Source organism: Natator depressus, chromosome 9 (genome assembly GCF_965152275.1).
Source record: "Natator depressus isolate rNatDep1 chromosome 9, rNatDep2.hap1, whole genome shotgun sequence".
NCBI lineage: Eukaryota > Metazoa > Chordata > Testudines > Cheloniidae > Natator > Natator depressus.
Window position 1 is genome coordinate 66,008,451 of NC_134242.1, and position 18,146 is coordinate 66,026,596.

The 18,146-nt window shown below is 43.7% G+C and overlaps 1 protein-coding gene across 4 annotated transcripts in view; it reads right to left on the reverse strand.

Annotated features, from left to right (window-relative positions):
* The window catches only part of DIAPH2 (diaphanous related formin 2), an 807,400-nt gene that overhangs the window by 395,865 nt on the left and 393,389 nt on the right, over nt 1–18,146 (reverse strand). The gene's annotated exons all lie outside the window — the stretch shown is intronic.

Genomic DNA, 18,146 nt, shown 5'->3' on the forward strand with positions numbered 1-18,146 from the left:
TAAGTTATTCAATTCACCTTTCTAAATGAATTCCAACTTCTAAAGCAATCCCTCTGCTGCATGTATTCTGGGATACAGTGCCCCCTAATCTATGTTTGCTCTTTTAAGCTCTCAAGGGAGAGGTTAATGGAGCTTCTTCCCATCATAAATCCCAATTACTCATTTAAGCAAAATCCAATACATAATCAATCAATCAAGGTGGAATTATATTAGTGTTTCATAACCTATTTGGTTGGTCTTTCACAGAACGCTTGAAATTAAGAACTAAACAGCCCCCTCCCAATCCCCCACCCTCTTCTGCAAAAAGAGAGGTGAAAAGCCCAGGAGATCCAGACTGGCTGGCTAGCAGGAGAATGAGAGAGGGAGTAGTTTCAATATCTCATCATGCTTTCTGCTCTCCCATGGAAATGTCTCTACAGGAGCTTGCTGGAGATTCTTCAGACTCAATGAGAACAAATGGGGACATGGCCTCTCTCCATTCCACTGTTCCACCACCAACCATATATGGGGGCTCCTTGCCTGGTCTGAATCACTCCCCATTGAAAGAAACTTATGGACAGCAAGAATCATGGGAAAGTTGTGGCACTGCTAAGATACATGGGTTCTGACAAATTTGCAGATAACCACTGATTTGGGGGCCAACCCCCATGCTAATTCCCATGTGTATGGGTTTGGGTGTCTAACGAAGAACCCTGTGGATCAAAGGGAATCATCAGATGATGCATTTAAGTCTCAGCTCAGAGTTTCTGTATCCCACCCAACAATGAAGGATTCCATTTCAGATGGCAAAATTTGGTTAACTTCACAATGTGAAGAAAAGGGAAGCAAAACATAACAGTGGCATCTACTTCCTCTAAAAATGCAACTAAACAAAACATCATCCAGAGGTCTCACAATCTATAACCCTCTGACCTCTACATACAACTACAAATACTTATGCTACACAGTCTGTTCCACCTTCTATTTAGCTGTGACACACTAAGTACACTTCTCAGACCTGAATAAGAGCTCTGTATAAGCTTGAAAGTTTGTCTCTCTCACCACCAGAAGTTGATCCAATGAAAGATAGTGTCACCTACCTCGTCTCTTCGTCTCCCACCCATACAGGTATAACTCAAAAGTGTTTGTGTGTATTCATTTTAGATTTGGCCGATATAGAGGATGTAATTATTACTTGCTTGCAAGGATACTAACAGCACAGAATAATGCAGATACAGACTGCACATAATTATTTTCAGAGACTTTTTCATTGATGAGCATTACTGTCACAGATGAATTTGTAAATGCTTTTTAACCCACCTTGACATCTAGTGCTTTGTCTAATACAGACTAAGCTACAGCATATCCTGCAAATGAAATCAAGGATTTATTTTTAAAAGAATACATAAATATGTGCACAAAATCTCCAGTTTGTTGTCTCATTCTGTAAATTGTTAGAAGTTATAATTCTATAATCCTCAGATGACAGGTTTGCCCCGCTGATGTTCATTTTAATGCAGGCCTTTCAGCTTTAAGGATTTACCCTGTTAAGAATGAGTACACTCCATAAACAGGTTTTTAAAAATATAGGATATTGAGGCAATTAGAAAGCAATTTAATTCATACTGATTTGGTTACTAAAGACCAAAAAATGTTCAGTAATGGTATGCAGTATAAATCAGGTCTTAATGTATTACTGCACCATCTCCACAAAAGTCCCCTCCCACCCAATTTCTTTAAAAAGAAAAAAGAAAAAAAAACACCTAAATTCAGTTCCATAGCCACTATATTTAAAAAGTAAACTAAGTTTAATTATTTCTTCAAAGAATTTAACAAGAAAAGAAAGGTTTATTTTTCAGTGTTGCATCATCACAGAGTAGGTAAAATTGAGTTAATTCAAATAGCCAAAAATTTATCTTCCCTTCAGACTATCAGAGCTGTGTTCTGTGGCACGAATAAAAAAATACTATACTAAGTCTGTGTTGGTATTTTACTGGACTACTTAAACACCTTACTATATTCTCACACTGTTAAAAATCTTGGACAGTACTGTGTGTCACAAAGCTGATCAACTGAATTCTGTTAAGTGTTATTAGGCTGACCAAATATAGTTTAAGGATTGTCAATGACAACAAAAGAGAAAGCATGCAGTGAAATCTACTTGTCTAGGCACTCCTGCTGCTCAGATGGAAACAGTGAGAAGACTGATTTCATGAAGTTAATCTTTGCCTTTTGCACTGTATACTGGGCTCACTAAATAATACCTTTATTTAATGCACCGTCTTCAAGGTATTTATAACAGTTAGGTAATAGAGCTAAGAACATATCAAACAAATATTATTTTCAGGTGGGTTTTCCTTTATAATTTTTACTATTTAACAAGTTAAGACCCACAAAATAAAACAACATGAAACTCAGTCCTGAAGTCCTACATAGGAAAAACATCTAACTTGGCTGAATTAATCCCCAGTGGAACTCGACTGACAGGTGTTCCACAATGGGTACATTTCATAGAATCATAGAATATCAGGGTTGGAAGGGACCCCAGAAGGTCATCTAGTCCAACCCCCTGCTCGAAGCAGGACCAATTCCCAGTTAAATCATCCCAGCCAGGGCTTTGTCAAGCCTGACCTTAAAAACCTCTAAGGAAGGAGATTCTACCACCTCCCTAGGTAACGCATTCCAGTGTTTCACCACCCTCCTAGTGAAAAAGTTTTTCCTAATATCCAATCTAAACCTCCCCCATTGCAACTTGAGACCATTACTCCTCGTTCTGTCATCTGCTACCATTGAGAACAGTCTAGAGCCATCCTCTTTGGAACCCCCTTTCAGATAGTTGAAAGCAGCTATCAAATCCCCCCTCATTCTTCTCTTCTGCAGACTAAACAATCCCAGCTCCCTCAGCCTCTCGTCATAAGTCATGTGCTCTAGACCCCTAATCATTTTTGCTGCCCTTTGCTGGACTCTCTCCAATTTATCCACATCCTTCTTATAGTGTGGGGCCCAAAACTGGACACAGTACTCCAGATGAGGCCTCACCAGTGTCGAATAGAGGGGAACGATCACATCCCTCGATCTGCTCGCTATGCCCCTACTTATACATCCCAAAATGCCATTGGCCTTCTTGGCAACAAGGGCACACTGTTGACTCATATCCAGCTTCTCGACCACTGTCACCCCTAGGTCCTTTTCCACAGAACTGCTGCCTAGCCATTCGGTCCCTAGTCTGTAGCGGTGCATTGGATTCTTCCATCCTAAGTGCAGGACCCTGCACTTATCCTTATTGAACCTCATCAGATTTCTTTTGGCCCAATCCTCCAATTTGTCTAGGTCCTTCTGTATCCTATCCCTCCCCTCCAGCGTATCTACCACTCCTCCCAGTTTAGTATCATCTGCAAATTTGCTGAGAGTGCAATCCACACCATCCTCCAGATCATTTATGAAGATATTGAACAAAACCGGCCCCAGGACCGACCCCTGGGGCACTCCACTTGACACCGGCTGCCAACTAGACATGGAGCCATTGATCACTACCCGTTGAGCCCGACAATCTAGCCAGCTTTCTACCCACCTTATAGTGCATTCATCTAGCCCATACTTCCTTAACTTGCTGACAAGAATACTGTGGGAGACCGTGTCAAAAGCTTTGCTAAAGTCAAGAAACAATACATCCACTGCTTTCCCTTCATCCACAGAACCAGTAATCTCATCATAAAAGGCGATTAGATTAGTCAGGCATGACCTTCCCTTGGTGAATCCATGCTGACTGTTCCTGATCACTTTCCTCTCATGTAAGTGCTTCAGGATTGATTCTTTGAGGACCTGCTCCATGATTTTTCCAGGGACTGAGGTGAGGCTGACTGGCCTGTAGTTCCCAGGATCCTCCTCCTTCCCTTTTTTAAAGATTGGCACTACATTAGCCTTTTTCCAGTCATCCGGGACTTCCCCCGTTCGCCACGAGTTTTCAAAGATAATGGCCAAGGGCTCTGCAATCACAGCCGCCAATTCCTTCAGCACTCTCGGATGTAACTCGTCCGACATTTATGCCATTGTCGCCATTATCTTTAGTGTTATGTTTTATGCTTCAGAGGTATGGCTAAGATTTTGTCTTGGATATTTAGTAAAAGTCACGGACAGGTCACAGGCGAAAAAGAAAAAGTCATGGAAGCTGTGACCTGTCCGTGACTTTTACTAAAAATATCCCTAACAAAATAGGGAAGTGCAGATCCTCACATGGCCTCAAGTGGGGCAGCTATGCAGGGGCTAGGAGCTGCCTGTAGCAGCTGGGGGCTGTGAGGTACCCCTGACACCTGCAGCTTCGTGGGTTCCTTGCTGCTGCTGGGTACCCCCGCCACATGGAGGGCCAGGAGCTCGGGGTTCCCCCACCACCCATGGCAGCCGGGAGCTATGGGGTACCCCACTACCAATGGCAGCTTGGAGCTCCGGGGGGCTGCCAGAGACACTGGGGGTACCCCACAGCTCCCTGTCCCCACAGGCTGTAGGGACCCTGCAGCTCCCAACCACCGCAGGCTGAAGTCCTGGAGGTCACTGGAAGTCACTGATTCTGTGACTTCCACAACCTCCATAACTAAATCATAGCCTTAACTACAGATAATCCAACTGATTACCAGCAACAGGCAAGCAATAACAAAAAAAACAGTCATTTACATTCAGTGACAATTAATCAAGCATTGTCTAAACAAGTAATGATCAGTATGACTGGGACATTAGTAACATGAAGTTTCCTAATAGTTTCCATTCTAAGGCCTGTTTTCAGTCTCTCAGAACTTTTAATCTCTTAGGCTGAAATTTTCAAAGTCTTGTCTTTGTCATAGACTTTGTCGGAGCGTGATTTTTGACCCCTGATCAGAAACAAATAGTACAGCCATTTTTGAGTTGAGTTTAAATAAAATAAAATCTATGACCTCCCTATCCCACTGCTCTAGTGCAATATTAGTAATATATGGTTTTAAAGTCAAAGTAGGAATTTGGCTGGAAACTGATCATCATGGATGAGAGATACTTTTTGAATGTTCCAGTAAAAACTGGTTTTGATTTGGCCATGTTATAATGCTTTGAGATTCATACTTTGTAAGTCTGTAGTACACAACACTTACTTTTGATTCTCCTACCAAGATTTAGATTTAACGTAGGTTGTGTGACATGCACGTGGCCGCACACACACACAAACACAGAATGAGCATGCCTGATTCTTTGGACACACTATGAATGCTCTGAGGGTGAAATTAAATCAGTGCACACAATAAAGACATAAGTCCTAATCACAAATTAAGTCCACTCACTGACATTCCACAATCTTGGGATGGCCTTTTGCACAGTGATGAACTGCACACTGAACAAGGTAGGGCTCGCCAGGGTGCAAGTTTTAGATGAACAAATACATTTAAAAATGAGCCATAGATTTATGCTGCACTATGTTAAATAGCCAATGAATGGAGAAAAGACTGTGTAAGTCAAGAATCAATGTAAGTGTTTTTCTGAGCAGCTAGGTATTTGTTGAAAAAGCATGGACAGCTGAGATTTAGTCACTGTCTTCTCAAACTGAGAAATGTCTTATTTGGGCTATAAGATAAAAGCTACATCTGAAATATAACATTGATTTTTTTAAAGATGACAGACAAGGAAAATAGTGGCAGATGAGAAGATTATTTTTTTCTCATTCTCTTTACACTTCTCACTGTAGAGAACTACTTCGAGGCAGATTTACAGCACATTAACATTAGAACAAATACCTATTGAAATATAGTCAGTAAAGCTGATCTTATTTCAAGGGAAGTAAAAAAAAACCCCAAAACAACCACATGAAAACACACTTTAGTAACACATCATTAGGGCCAAATTGTTCCTAGGGCTTATGTGGCCATGCAGTGGAGTCGGCGGGAGTAAGAACTGTCCCTCCACTATCAGAGCCCTCATTAGTGTCCTCCAGGTTTTGACTCCAAGCATTTCTGGGAATGCAAGGGATGCACCCAAAATGTTCCCGCATGGGAACATGGGAGAAAACAGATGAGTAGTAGGTAAAGCATTAGCTGGCAGAATTTGCTCATCAAACAGGGGAGCCCCTAATTACTCCTTTCCCTTTCTGAATGCATGTGCTAGGCTGTGCTATCTTTAAACATTAAAAAACACTCCCTTCCATAGCCAGGAAGAGAAACCAGGATAGCCAATTATCAAAATACTGATGCTGCATAAAAAAAGCTGAGCACAAAACTGGCAAAGTGTGTTGCATCCCATCTAATGGATGCTTCTGGGCTAGGGTTGCCAGGTGTCCAGTTTATGACCAAAATGCCCAGTCGAAAAGGGACCCTGGTGGCTCCGGTCACCACTGCTGACCGGGCCATTAAAAGTCTGATCAGCAGCACAGTGAGGCTAAGGCAGGCTCCCTGCTTGCCCTGGCTCCGCGCAGCCCCCAGAAGCAGCAGCATGTCCCCCATTTGGCTCCTATGTGTAGGGGCAGCCAGGGGGTTCCACAATGCACGCTGCACCTGCCCCAAGTGCCGATTCTGCAGCTCCCACTGGCCGGGAACTGCAGCCTGTCCGCCTAGGAGCTGGAGAGGGGACATGCTGCTGCTTCCAGGAGCCGCCTGAGGTAATAGCCGCCTGGAGCCTGCACCCCTGACCCTTCCTGTGCCCCAACGCCCTGCCCCAGCCCTGATCCCCCTCCTGTCCTCCGCACCACTCGGTCCCAGCCCGGAACACCCTCCTGCACCCCAAACCCCTCATCCCCAGGCCCACCCCAAAGCCTGCACCCCCAGCCAGAGCCCTCATCCCCAGCCCCACCCCAGAGCCCTCACCCCCTCCCACACACCAATCCTTAGCCAGCCAGGTAAAAATGAGAGAGTCAGTGAGGGTGGGGAGAGCGAGCAACAGAGGGAGGAGGGGATTGAGTAAACGGAGGGTGGGGCCTCAGAGGAGGGGTGGGGCAGGGCAAATGTATTAGATTTTGTGAGAGTAGAAAGTTGGCAATCCTACTCCGGGCACTGGGACACCTCAGTGTCTCCTGTTCTCTAAATAGCCTAGTCACCTGTGGGCTGTAATACTTTAGTCTAATTTTCGTTGTTGGGTTTAGGTGCGTGTGGTGTTGGTGGCCTGTGATATACAGGAGTTCAGACTAGATAATCTGGCGATCCCTTCTGGCCTTAAACTTCATCATCTACAGAGAGTAACACCACAGTACCTGCTACCAATTACACCTTTAGCCTAAACATTCTGGGTTCCAACTCTGTTGATAGCCCACATAGGGGTAATTATGGTTTTGGGGTTTGTTTTTTAATTCCTTTTTAGAGAGATGTAGGAAATTGCATGCAAAAATGACTTAACAGAAAGTGAAGGTTCCTAAGTCAAGCACTCAAAAGTAAGTGAAAGTCAGAACTAAGGTTGCCCTGGCAACCTTATTTTATCCTTGTTGCATAGGTGCATTGTAATGGTGTTGCCCACTATCTCATAGGTAGTCTGTGGCAAAGGCAAGAATAGAACATGCCTCTGTTGTGTCCCAGCCCAGTGTCTTTAACACAAGAAAACATACTTTCTGTTCTTGCAACCTTCTACTTTAGTCATCATTAGACTATGCACTAAATAGAGCATAGAATAAATAATATATGATCATGTAATTAAACCTCTAATAAAGGGTATTCCCAAGGAGATCAAATTAAGGTAACACATTTAGCTTTAATTCAGGCATTTTCTACCTTGCAGCCATAACATTATCTTTTAATGTACTTCTTTGTATGCAATTTCCTATGTAAGTCTTTCATTATTTCATGATAAAAATATCACACATACTGCCCCCCACGGGCAAAATCCAGGGATAAAAGGAAATCTTGGAAGTCTTCATTGCGTGCGCAGGAAAGGAGAGGATTCATTTACATAAGGTCCTTGTTTTCCAAACAGTTCCACACCTACACCCCGGCAGTAAGCAAGAATCCTATTCAAATCCACTCTGCTTCATGCTCAAACACCATCAGGATTCGTCATTCCAGTCTCCCTTTCTCCCACATTAGCATGTAATTTGGCAGAAATGCTTACAAGTTAAGTGTTGTTTCAAATGTAGTAAATTGAAAGAAATAAAAGTGAGACTAAGTTCAATATGCATTTAAATAAATACAGTTTTACAGTTTGGAAATATTTTTAAAGTTATGCAAATGTGTCAGTCTGAATCATTAAATTATTAAAGAATTGAAGAACGGAAATGATAATACTACACTATCAGAACTGCTAATATACCACCAATTAATATACCATATTGCAATTTTAATTGTAATTTTCATTTGGCCAGTAAGTAACTGATCTCACAGTGTAATAAAATCAATGCTATCTCCCTCATCTTTAATAACTTTATGAAATGGTGCAAGAGTATTAAAATCTTAACACAGCGGCACTTGTGTATACAGGGCTTGCAATGCACTTTACAATTTAATGCAGTTTTAGTTTGGTGCAGTTTTTCCCAGTTCATTTATAGCTAAAGAAGAAGTTGCTGGTTAAATGCTATCAAGTTTAAATATGGATAACTGATTTTTATGACAAAGTTACTTTTCATAATACGGTGATTTTTTCTAAATTTGCTCAGATTTATGAAAGATCTTTGTGTGCATAGTATAATTGATACATTTCAATAGAGCAACACAATGCTCAATAGGAATTTATTAAGAACAACTTTCAGTTGAACGGCAAAGCACAAAATTGGAAAATCAATAGTAATAGATACACTGTCAAAAACGTCAATGATTTAAATGATTTAAAATCTCATACGTACAGAACATAAAACTTGTGGCATGGACATACCAATCATCTAGTTTCTGAATTCTCTAGTCTTCAGGTCTATGCCTCAGAAAGAGATAAATCTTCCTTTATGTGTAACATTCTGGTTGAGTTTTGAAGCCATACATCATGCCACAGCCATTTGTAAAAAGCTTTAGAGGATCAGCTTTTTGGTTTGGCTATTTAGGAGCATAGAGATTGAAGTAAATGTCAACTTGAAAAGCAAACTTCATTCTGAAAATTTTTTACCTACCATTGTTACAAATGACACCTAAAAATACTGTAACTGAAAGACTGAAGATAAACTATCCAAAGCACAAGATATTTTTACTTTGTGTATTTGACAGCACTTATGAATAGTAAATTTCATTGTTTCCCCACCATGGTCAGTCACTTTCCCATACATTTATGTGGGTCTTTTACATATCAGCAGGGGGGAGGTAAAAAAAAACATTATGGAACTATGATTTCAAAAATACACAAAATGGCAAGTTCAGCGAGAGAGAGAGAGAGAGTGAGTGTGTGTGTGAGAGAGAGATCTATATCTATATATTTAATTGACTAGATTTCTAGTTGGCTGTATCTTTAAGTGAACTTAGTTTTTCAAATATTCTTTGCTATTAAATGTCTATTCTTCATCCAACTACATAAATATGGGTGACTGGGAGATAAGTACATGGTTTGCATGCCACTTCTACTATCAGTGCTTATGTAAATATTTATGTAAAATGAGCTTTCTGAAATGTCTTTAGTAAACCGAGAGCTGTCAAAGGATTCAATAGAAGAGAAAAATAACTTTCTAAAAGTCAAGTAACTAAAAACATCTCTATCCTAAATGCCTGATAGGGACAGGTTGGTGAGGGTGGAGGATGGCAAGAGAGACTATACAATTGAATAGGGATGAAAACAAATGTGTTATATAGAATTTTCTCTACACAACTTGTAGCAAAGTTGTCAACTCAGCATGCCCCCTCGTTCTGGTTGGATGTATCATTGAAGCACCTTTTATCTCAGTTTCCCCCACATTCATTTGGACTTTGCTGAACATAAGAGTGACATTGCCCTCTAGCCAGACCACTATACAGTGTTCAGCCCCTTCTGTGGCCTCAGAGTCTTTTTCCAAAAATCCAACATAAATATAAGCACAGCCACACCTTCAACCCAAACGGTCTCACAGGTGGCAACCATCTTGTCAGAAGCATGCCTCTGGTGCTTTAGACTGTCCTTCTGTTCCTCAATCCACACAACAATCCAGGGACAGGCCCACTACTCCTCACACATTCAGCTTGTGTGACATTACTGACGTAACCTGTGACTGTATAGATCATTGGTGCAACCACAGTTATATATTTGCAGCAAATATTGTACAAAGGTTGTCATGTAAGGTGTCTATGGAAAAGGTTATGATTTGCTAATTATGATTATGCTATCTGTGTGTGCGTGTGTATCATTTTTTGTAGCTGAAGTTCTCAATATTGGCTATGTACTTATATATCAATGTGTGTTAATTCTAAAGTAGCCTTAGTAAAGCATTTGGTCAGCTTCTTGAAAAAGGAATTTACACGTTAAGTGCCCAATCAAGAAACACTTAACTGACAATAGACCTTGGGAGACTCCAATCCACATAAGAAGTCTTCCTGAAGACATTCAAGAGAGCATATGGGCAATGGCTACCACCTGTAGCCATGTGACTCCAAACTCCATTTTGTGGTAATTTTCCACAGTAAAAACAAAGAGGTGTTCTTAGACCTGGAGGAGACTATAAAAGGCAGCTGCCTCATCTCCATCTTATCTTCAATCCGGCTTCATACCTCTGGAGGAACTTTGCTACACTGAAGCTTCGAACAAAGGACTGAATGACCCATCCCAGCTGTGGATGTACTCCAGAGACTTGATTTGAATCTGCAGTTTATTCTATCACTGCTACAAGCCTGAACCAAGAACTTTGCTATTACTGGATGTAATTGATTCCATTTAAGCAATTCTAGCTCTCATCTATATCTTTTTCCTTTTATGAATAAACCTTTAGATTTTAGATTCTGAAGAAGTGGAAACAGTGTGATTTGTGGGTAAGATCTTATTTGCATATTGACCTAGGTCTGGGGTTTGGTCCTTTTTTCTTTTACTGGGGTGTAGGTTTTCATAACCATTCATCCCCATAACGAGTGGCATTGGAGGCAATACTGGAAAACTGGAGTGTCTAAGGGAATTGCTTATGTGACTTGTGGTTAGCCAGTGGGGTAAAACTGAAGTCCTCTCTGTTGTGGCTGGTTTGGTGTGCCTTAATAGCAAAGGAACCCCAGCCTTGGGCTGTAACTGCCCTGCTTTAAGCAATTTGTCCTGAATTGGCACTCTCAATTGGAGAACAGAACAGCATCGTTCCAGCTTGTCCTCCAGCTTGCCCCGGGAAAGCATTTCTGCTCTTATCTCCTTCCTCATTCTCAGCCTTCCTTCTGGCTGCTTCTCAGAGACACAGGTAACTCCCCACATCCTCTCCTCCATTTTTTGTTTTTCCTCTACAGAGGCTTACCCAACTCTTTAGGGAAACAAGCCCTGCTCTCCCCCAGCTGGGCTTTATTTCCAATTAGGCCTGCAGCTCTCCTGATATAATGAGGCAGGTTAACCCAGCCTTTCAGGCCCATATTAACCCTTTCACGGCCTGTGTGAGTATCACATCACACAATTTAATAACTCACACATCAAACATTCTTTCTAAAGAATTTGTAAACCTACCTATATAATTTCATAGAGGAATTGGGGAAAACCAAGATGCAGGGCATCATTTGCAGGGGAAGAGGAGGAAATGTGACAGAGAGAAGGAAATGAAGAACAAACTCCTACGATATTCAAAATAAATTGAAAAATTTGCTCTTCATTTCCGTCTGTCAGATTTCCCACCCTTCCCCCCCAATGCTTCCCTGCATCTTGATTTCTTCCCTACCCGCTAGATACGCTGGCAACTTCTCTTCCTGCTCTCCGAAACACAAAGTACTACTACTCTGGTGATGACGTGCACCTCTTTGAAGAGGATTTTATTTTTTTCTCTTCCTACTATGTAGCAGTAGCCCCAGTAGAGGCTGTTAAGGCTTGGTTTTCCTAATTTTTAGCTGCTTTTACAGAAATCTAAATTCTTTCAAATTTGCAATGAAGAGTCTAGGCAACAGCTGTAAACAAAAGAGAAGAGTTAACACCATATGAACAAATATAGACAACTGCTTGAGGATGAGTTACATACGAGTTACATAGAATTTTCCTGTAGAGGTAGGAAAGGATTAAAAAAAACACACCAAAAGCTATTTCTGAGTTTAGGAGAGATTTTGTTGAAGCTTTGTAGTTTACCTTTAAACTAACTCTTAAATAATGTAGGCCTCAATTCTGCAACTACTTGTATGTATAAATTTATTTCCGTGACTAATCTCACTGACTCTATGGAACTACTTGCATTACTAAAGATATGCACATGCCTAAGTGTTTGCAGGATGAGGGCCCCAAGCCTTCTCAGTCAAATTTCCAGCAGTTTAAACTTGTACAAAACTAGTTATGATTGTGTGCACTGTTTTGGATTAGATGACAAATATAATAAAATCAGGGACCAAAATTATGGTTGCCAACCCTCCAGGATTGTCCTGGAGTCTGAAGCAAGAGCAGTCACTGATGTTCTTCAAGGTGAGTGTCCCTGTGGGTGCTCCACTCCTGGTGTTGGTGCGCCTTGCGCCTTCGCTCATAGATTTTTACAGCTGTACTCATACTGGTCACGCACGTGCAGAGCCTGCCCCCACTCCTCCGAGTGTACCTTAATAGTATGTGTGCATGACTGGTCTCCTCAGTTCCTTCTCTACAATGAAGGCTACCCCAACTCCGAAGTAGAGGGGAGGAGGGTGGGTAGTGGAGCACCCACAGGGACACTTGTCTCCAAGAACATCAGTTACTACACAGGGTGAGTAACCTCCTCCTCTTCTTCGAGAGCTGTCCCTGTGGTGCCCCACCCCAGGTGACTTAAAAGGGGTGTCTCTCAAGGAGGTAGGGACTTCCGCTTGGGTAGAAATGCAGTAGATAAAACAGCTCTGCCTAATCGTGTTTCCGAGAGGGGGCCCTGAGTAAGAGCACAGTGCTTAACAAAAGAATGTTCAGAAGACCAAGTGGCTGCTTTACAGATGTCAGTCAGGGGAACTTCGCCTAGAAAAGCCACAGAGGTAGCCATCAATCTAGTGGAGTGAGTTATGATGTCTGCTGGAGGCGTAACTTTCCATATCTGGTAACAGAATCGGATGCAGTCAGAAATCCATTTTGAAAGTCTCTGGGTTGAAATAGGTGTCCCTCTGGATCACTCCGTGATGGAGACAAAGAGTCTAGAAGAGTTCCTAAAGGGCTTGGTTCTATCCAAATACAAGGACAAAGTCCTGCGTACATCTAATGTATGCATTGTGGATTCAAAAGAGATTGCATGTGGTTTAGGAAAAAAAGTTGGTAGATATTTCAGCTCGTTGATACGGAATGACGAATGCACCTTTGGAAGAAACTTGGGGTGTAGTGGGAGGATAACCTTGTCCTTGAAAAATAGTGTATAAGGTGGGTCTGCCATGAGAGCTGCTATGTCTCCTGCCCGTCTGGCAGAGGTGATTGCCACTAAGAATGCTGTTTTCATAGAGAGGTGTAAGAGGGAGCAAGTAGCTAGGGGCTCGAATTGTTCTTGAGTTACGCATGATAATACTAAGTGAAGGTCCCACGGAGGGGGAGGAGGTTTAATGTCCAGGTATAGGGATTGGAGCCCGTTGAGAAAATGCTTGGTGATTGGATGAGCAAAAACAGAGGTATCTTCCGTCTTGTCATGAAAAGTTATAATAGCAGCTAGGTGGACTTTGATGGAGCTGAAAGTAAGGCCCGATTGCTTGAGGTCTAATAGATAGTCAAGTATGAGCGGAAGAGGTGCAGAAGTAGGAGGATGTTGTTTAGTTGAGCACCATTGTGTGAACTGCTTCCACTTTCAGAGATAAGTGATCTGAGTAGATTGTGTCTTGCTATGTACAAGCACTGTTTGAACCTGCTCAGAGCATGCTGGTTCATTTTGGGAGAACCATGCAGGAACAAAGCTTTGCGGTGAAGCACGGACAGGTTGGGATGAAGAAATCGGCTGTGTTGCTGGGAAAGGAGGTTTGGAGTGAGGGGCAACAAAATTGGTGGGGGAATTGACATTCTGTTGAGGAACAGAAACCACGGTTGTCTAGGCCACGATGGGGCAATCAGAATTACCGTGGCACGATCTGTTCATATCTTTGTCAGAACTCTATGGAGAACAGGTATCAGGGGAAATGCATGTACTAAATCCTGGTCCCATAAGATCATGAATGCATCTCCTAGGGAATGTTTGCCCAGTCCTGCTCTGAATTCGGGACATTTCGTGTTTTTTGCAGTTGCAAAAAGGTCTATGGTTGGGTAGCCCCAAATGCAGAATATGCTGCGGATGACTCTGTCATTTATCTCCCATTCATGGTCCCAGGGAAAGCGCCTGCTTAATTTGTCTGCTGTGGTATTCATAGCCCCAGGAAGGTAGGCAGCTGATACCCGGATATTGTTTGCAAGGCACCAGTTCCAGAGTTTCATAGCTTCTGTGCAAAGCAAGTGAGAGTGATCTCCTCCCTGCCTGTTCACATAGAACATGCAGGCAATGTTGTCTGTCATTATCCATACATGTTGGTTCTGGATCAATGGTAGGAAGTGACGGCAGGCGTTGCGTATGGCTCGAAGCTCTAGGACGTTTATGTGTACGGAGGTTTCAGTTGGAGACCATAGCCCTTGTGCTACATGGTGGGACGTGTGCACACCCCACCCTGTGAGGGATGCATCGGTAGTCATTATAAGGGATGGAGCAACCCGAAGAAAGGGGACTCCAGAGCAGAGGTTGGAAGGAACTGTCCACCATAGGAGACAGTCTTTGACTCTGAAAGGTATGGATAGAAGCTTGTTTAGAGCGTGTACGTTCAGTCTGTAAATCGTGGCCAACCAAATTTGCAAACACCTCATGTGTAGTTGTGCATTTTTGACCACGAAAGTCCACGAGGCCATGTGACCCAATAGTCGTAGACAGTCTAGAGCAGTGACCTGAGGACTGTTGTGAAGTTTCGTGGCCAGTAGTTTTATGGTGTTGAAGCGGTCGGGCGGGAGAGATGCTAATCCCGTCCAGGAATCAAGGTGTGCTGCTACGAACTCCAGGTGCTGAGTCAGAGATAACATGGATTTGTTTTTATTTGTAGGCCGAGGGATAGGAAGCAAGCGACGGTGAGCTGCATGAATCGAAGCACTTTGTCGAGCGTTGTGACTTTGAAAAGACAATCGTTGAGGTAAGGAAATATTATGACCCCTTGTCTCCTGAGGTAGGCAGTGACTACAGCTAGGAGCTTGTAAAAAACATTTGGGGCGCTGGATAGGCCAAAGGGTAGCACCCTGTATTGAAAATGGGTTAAGCCATGGGTAAAACGAAGGAAACGTTTGTGGGTCGCATGTATAGTCACATGAAAATAGGCGTCCTGTAGGTTGAGGGCTGAAAACGAATCGCCCTGCTCCAGCGCTGGGATTATGGTGGTGACGGTAACCATTTTGAACTTTTGTTTTTTAATAAATTTGTTGAGCCGCCTGAGGTTGCCATCCCCCGGACTTCTTTTCGGTTAAGAAATAATGGGAATAAAACCCTTTCCCTCTGTGATCTTTGGGCACAAGTTCCACTGCTCCCAATAGAAGAAGGTGTTGTACTTCTTGGAGGAGCAGTTGCTCATGAGAGGGGTCCCTGAAGAGGGATGGGGAGGGTGGATGGGTAGGAGGCAAGGATATGAAAGGGATGGAATAGCCAATTGTGACGACCTCTATAACCCACTTGTCGGTGGTAATGTTTTGCCATTGATGGGAGAATGGCCACAGGTGGTGTCCAAAAATAGGGACATAGGGTGTAAGCACTGAAGTGGGAACGTTGTTTTCTATACACCCGACTAAGGCTTCAAATCTGCTTATTAGTTGGAGGGGATTGAGATGCTGCCAAGGAATTGGGGCAGTGATCCTGGTATCTGGGTCTCTGGTATTGCTGTTTGTTGTTGCTCATGTGACCTATGGAATTGCTGGGTGTATGTGGGGTACTGTGGGCGCTGGTAAGGTTGATTTCTATATTGTCACCTTCTGGTTGTAGGGGTTTGAATCCCTAGGGACCGGAGAGTTACCCTTGAGTCCTTCATTGAATGAAGTACGTCATTCATCGTGGAGGCAAAGAGTTTGTCGCCATCGAAGGGAAGATCTTCGATAGTGCTCTGGACCTCTCGAGGAAAGGAAGAGGAGGAGAGCCACGAACCTCGGTGCATGACAACTTCTGTAGCAGTAGATCTTACTGCAGTATTGGCTGCATCGAGGTCCGCTTGAAGAGCGAAATGTGAGATGATTTGTCCCTCAGAACCTAGAGCCGTAAATTGTTGTTTCTTTTCTTCCGGAATGTCATCAATAAAGTCCACGAATTTGTTGTAATTTTTGTGGTCAAATTTTGCCAGAAAGGCAGTATGATTAGCAATGCGAAATTGTAACACAGAAGATGCGTATACTTTACGTCCGAGCAGATCTAATCGCTTCCTGTCCTTGTCAGATGGGGTGGAGTGGGGAAACTGATGCTCGTTCTTTTGGTTGACTGTGTCTACTGCCACCGAGTTTGGCACTGGGTGAGTGAAAAGGAATTCAGACCACTTGGAAGAAATGAAGTACTTGCGGTCCGCTCGCTTACAGGTAGGTAGGCTTGCAGTGGAAGTCTTCCAGATGGTCTTAGCAGGTTTCAAAAGGGCTGGGTTGATTGGTAATGCAATCCTAGAAGGAGAGGGCTGCAGGATGTCCGTTAACTGATGCTGCTGTTCATGAGCCTTCTCCAAGCTAATTCTTAACTCACTGGCAACTCTTTTGAGAAGTTGTCCAAAGATGATGGGGGAAGAGGAAGTAGGGCTTCACCAGGCGTAACAACTGGGTCTGCTGGGTTCGAGGCAGGTCGTGACTGATCCTGCAGTTGTGACGGTGCTGCCTGGTCCCTTACATCAGTGGCAGGTTCGTCAGCTGGCGGTGGCGGGCAGGTGTCACTCCTGGCTGTGGTGACAGAGAGTGTGGTCTCAAGGATAAGATGCCCATGGAGCCCAATATTGCCACTATGGTGGGAAGGGCATGGGTGGTGCCATCCAGGGGTTTATACACCACAGGGCAGGATCCTGAAAGCAGGACAAGGTAATTTTTCTATGACCTCTATTGATTGGGGTCTGAGGATGGGAGATTTGATATGGTGAAAACTCACCCTAAAGTCCAGCTTCCTCATCACTGGAGGAAGGCTGTCCGGACCCTGACTGAGCATTTGGAGAGAAGCAGGCATTAAACAGGGGTGACTGCAGGATTGGTGACACCAGCAGGTCCCTTGACTGTGTAAATTGGGGTGCTGGAGCTCCTCTGTGAGGTGAGGGCTGTGCGAGAGGAATCTGCTGTGAAGAAAGGTTCCTCTGCAACCGTGTCCTGAGCATTGCCAGTCAGCTCAGCGGAAGATGGGCTGGGAGAGCAGAAATAGCCTGCGGGGGAGGGAGGGGGTTGTGTGTGTCAGGCACGTCAACATGTGTCGGCACCGATTCCGTCATGGTGCCGAACGATGCCACGAGAAAGGCAGGCAACTGGAAGCCTGAAGCCTCGGCACCGGAGCTTTGTGCTACAGCCGCAGCTCAGGCAGGTTTCATGTGGCGCCATAGGAGCCCGACACGTCAAAAGTGCTCAGCCGGGGAAGCACAGGGAGGGAGGCTGTAGACCTGCCCGGAGAAGTCTTGCCCCACAAAGAACTCTTTGCAGGTGAGAGAGGGTGCCGGGTTTTTTTAAAATCTTTTTGTCTTTCTTTGAGGCAGGGTGGCTACCGAGTCGGCGACTGGGTCTGAAGCTGACCCTAAAGATTTCTGAAGGAGGAGCAGTTTTAATCTCAGCTCCCTGTCCTTACATGCCCTGGATTTAAGCTTGCTGAAGTGGGCACATTTTGGGGGGACGTGGGAGTCCACCAAACATTTTATACATTGTGAATGGCCATCTGTAATAGGGATGGCATCACTGCAGTTAGAGCAGCGCTTAAAGCCTGGGGAGCCAGGCATATCGGAAGCAGCCGCCACTGACAAGAACAAAGAAATTTTTATTTTTATTTTTTTTTTTGTTTTAGAGAGAAAAAGACAGGAAAAGTGGTATCTCAGTACTACTGGTAACAAACAAACTAACAGGGAAGGTATGTGAATGAAGGGAGAGAAAGTCTCTTACAAGTCTGCTGAGCTCTGTCTCAGGCCATGGATGTCAGAGAAGAACCGAGGAGACCGGTCGCACATGCGTACTATTAAGGTACGCTCAGAGCAGGGGGG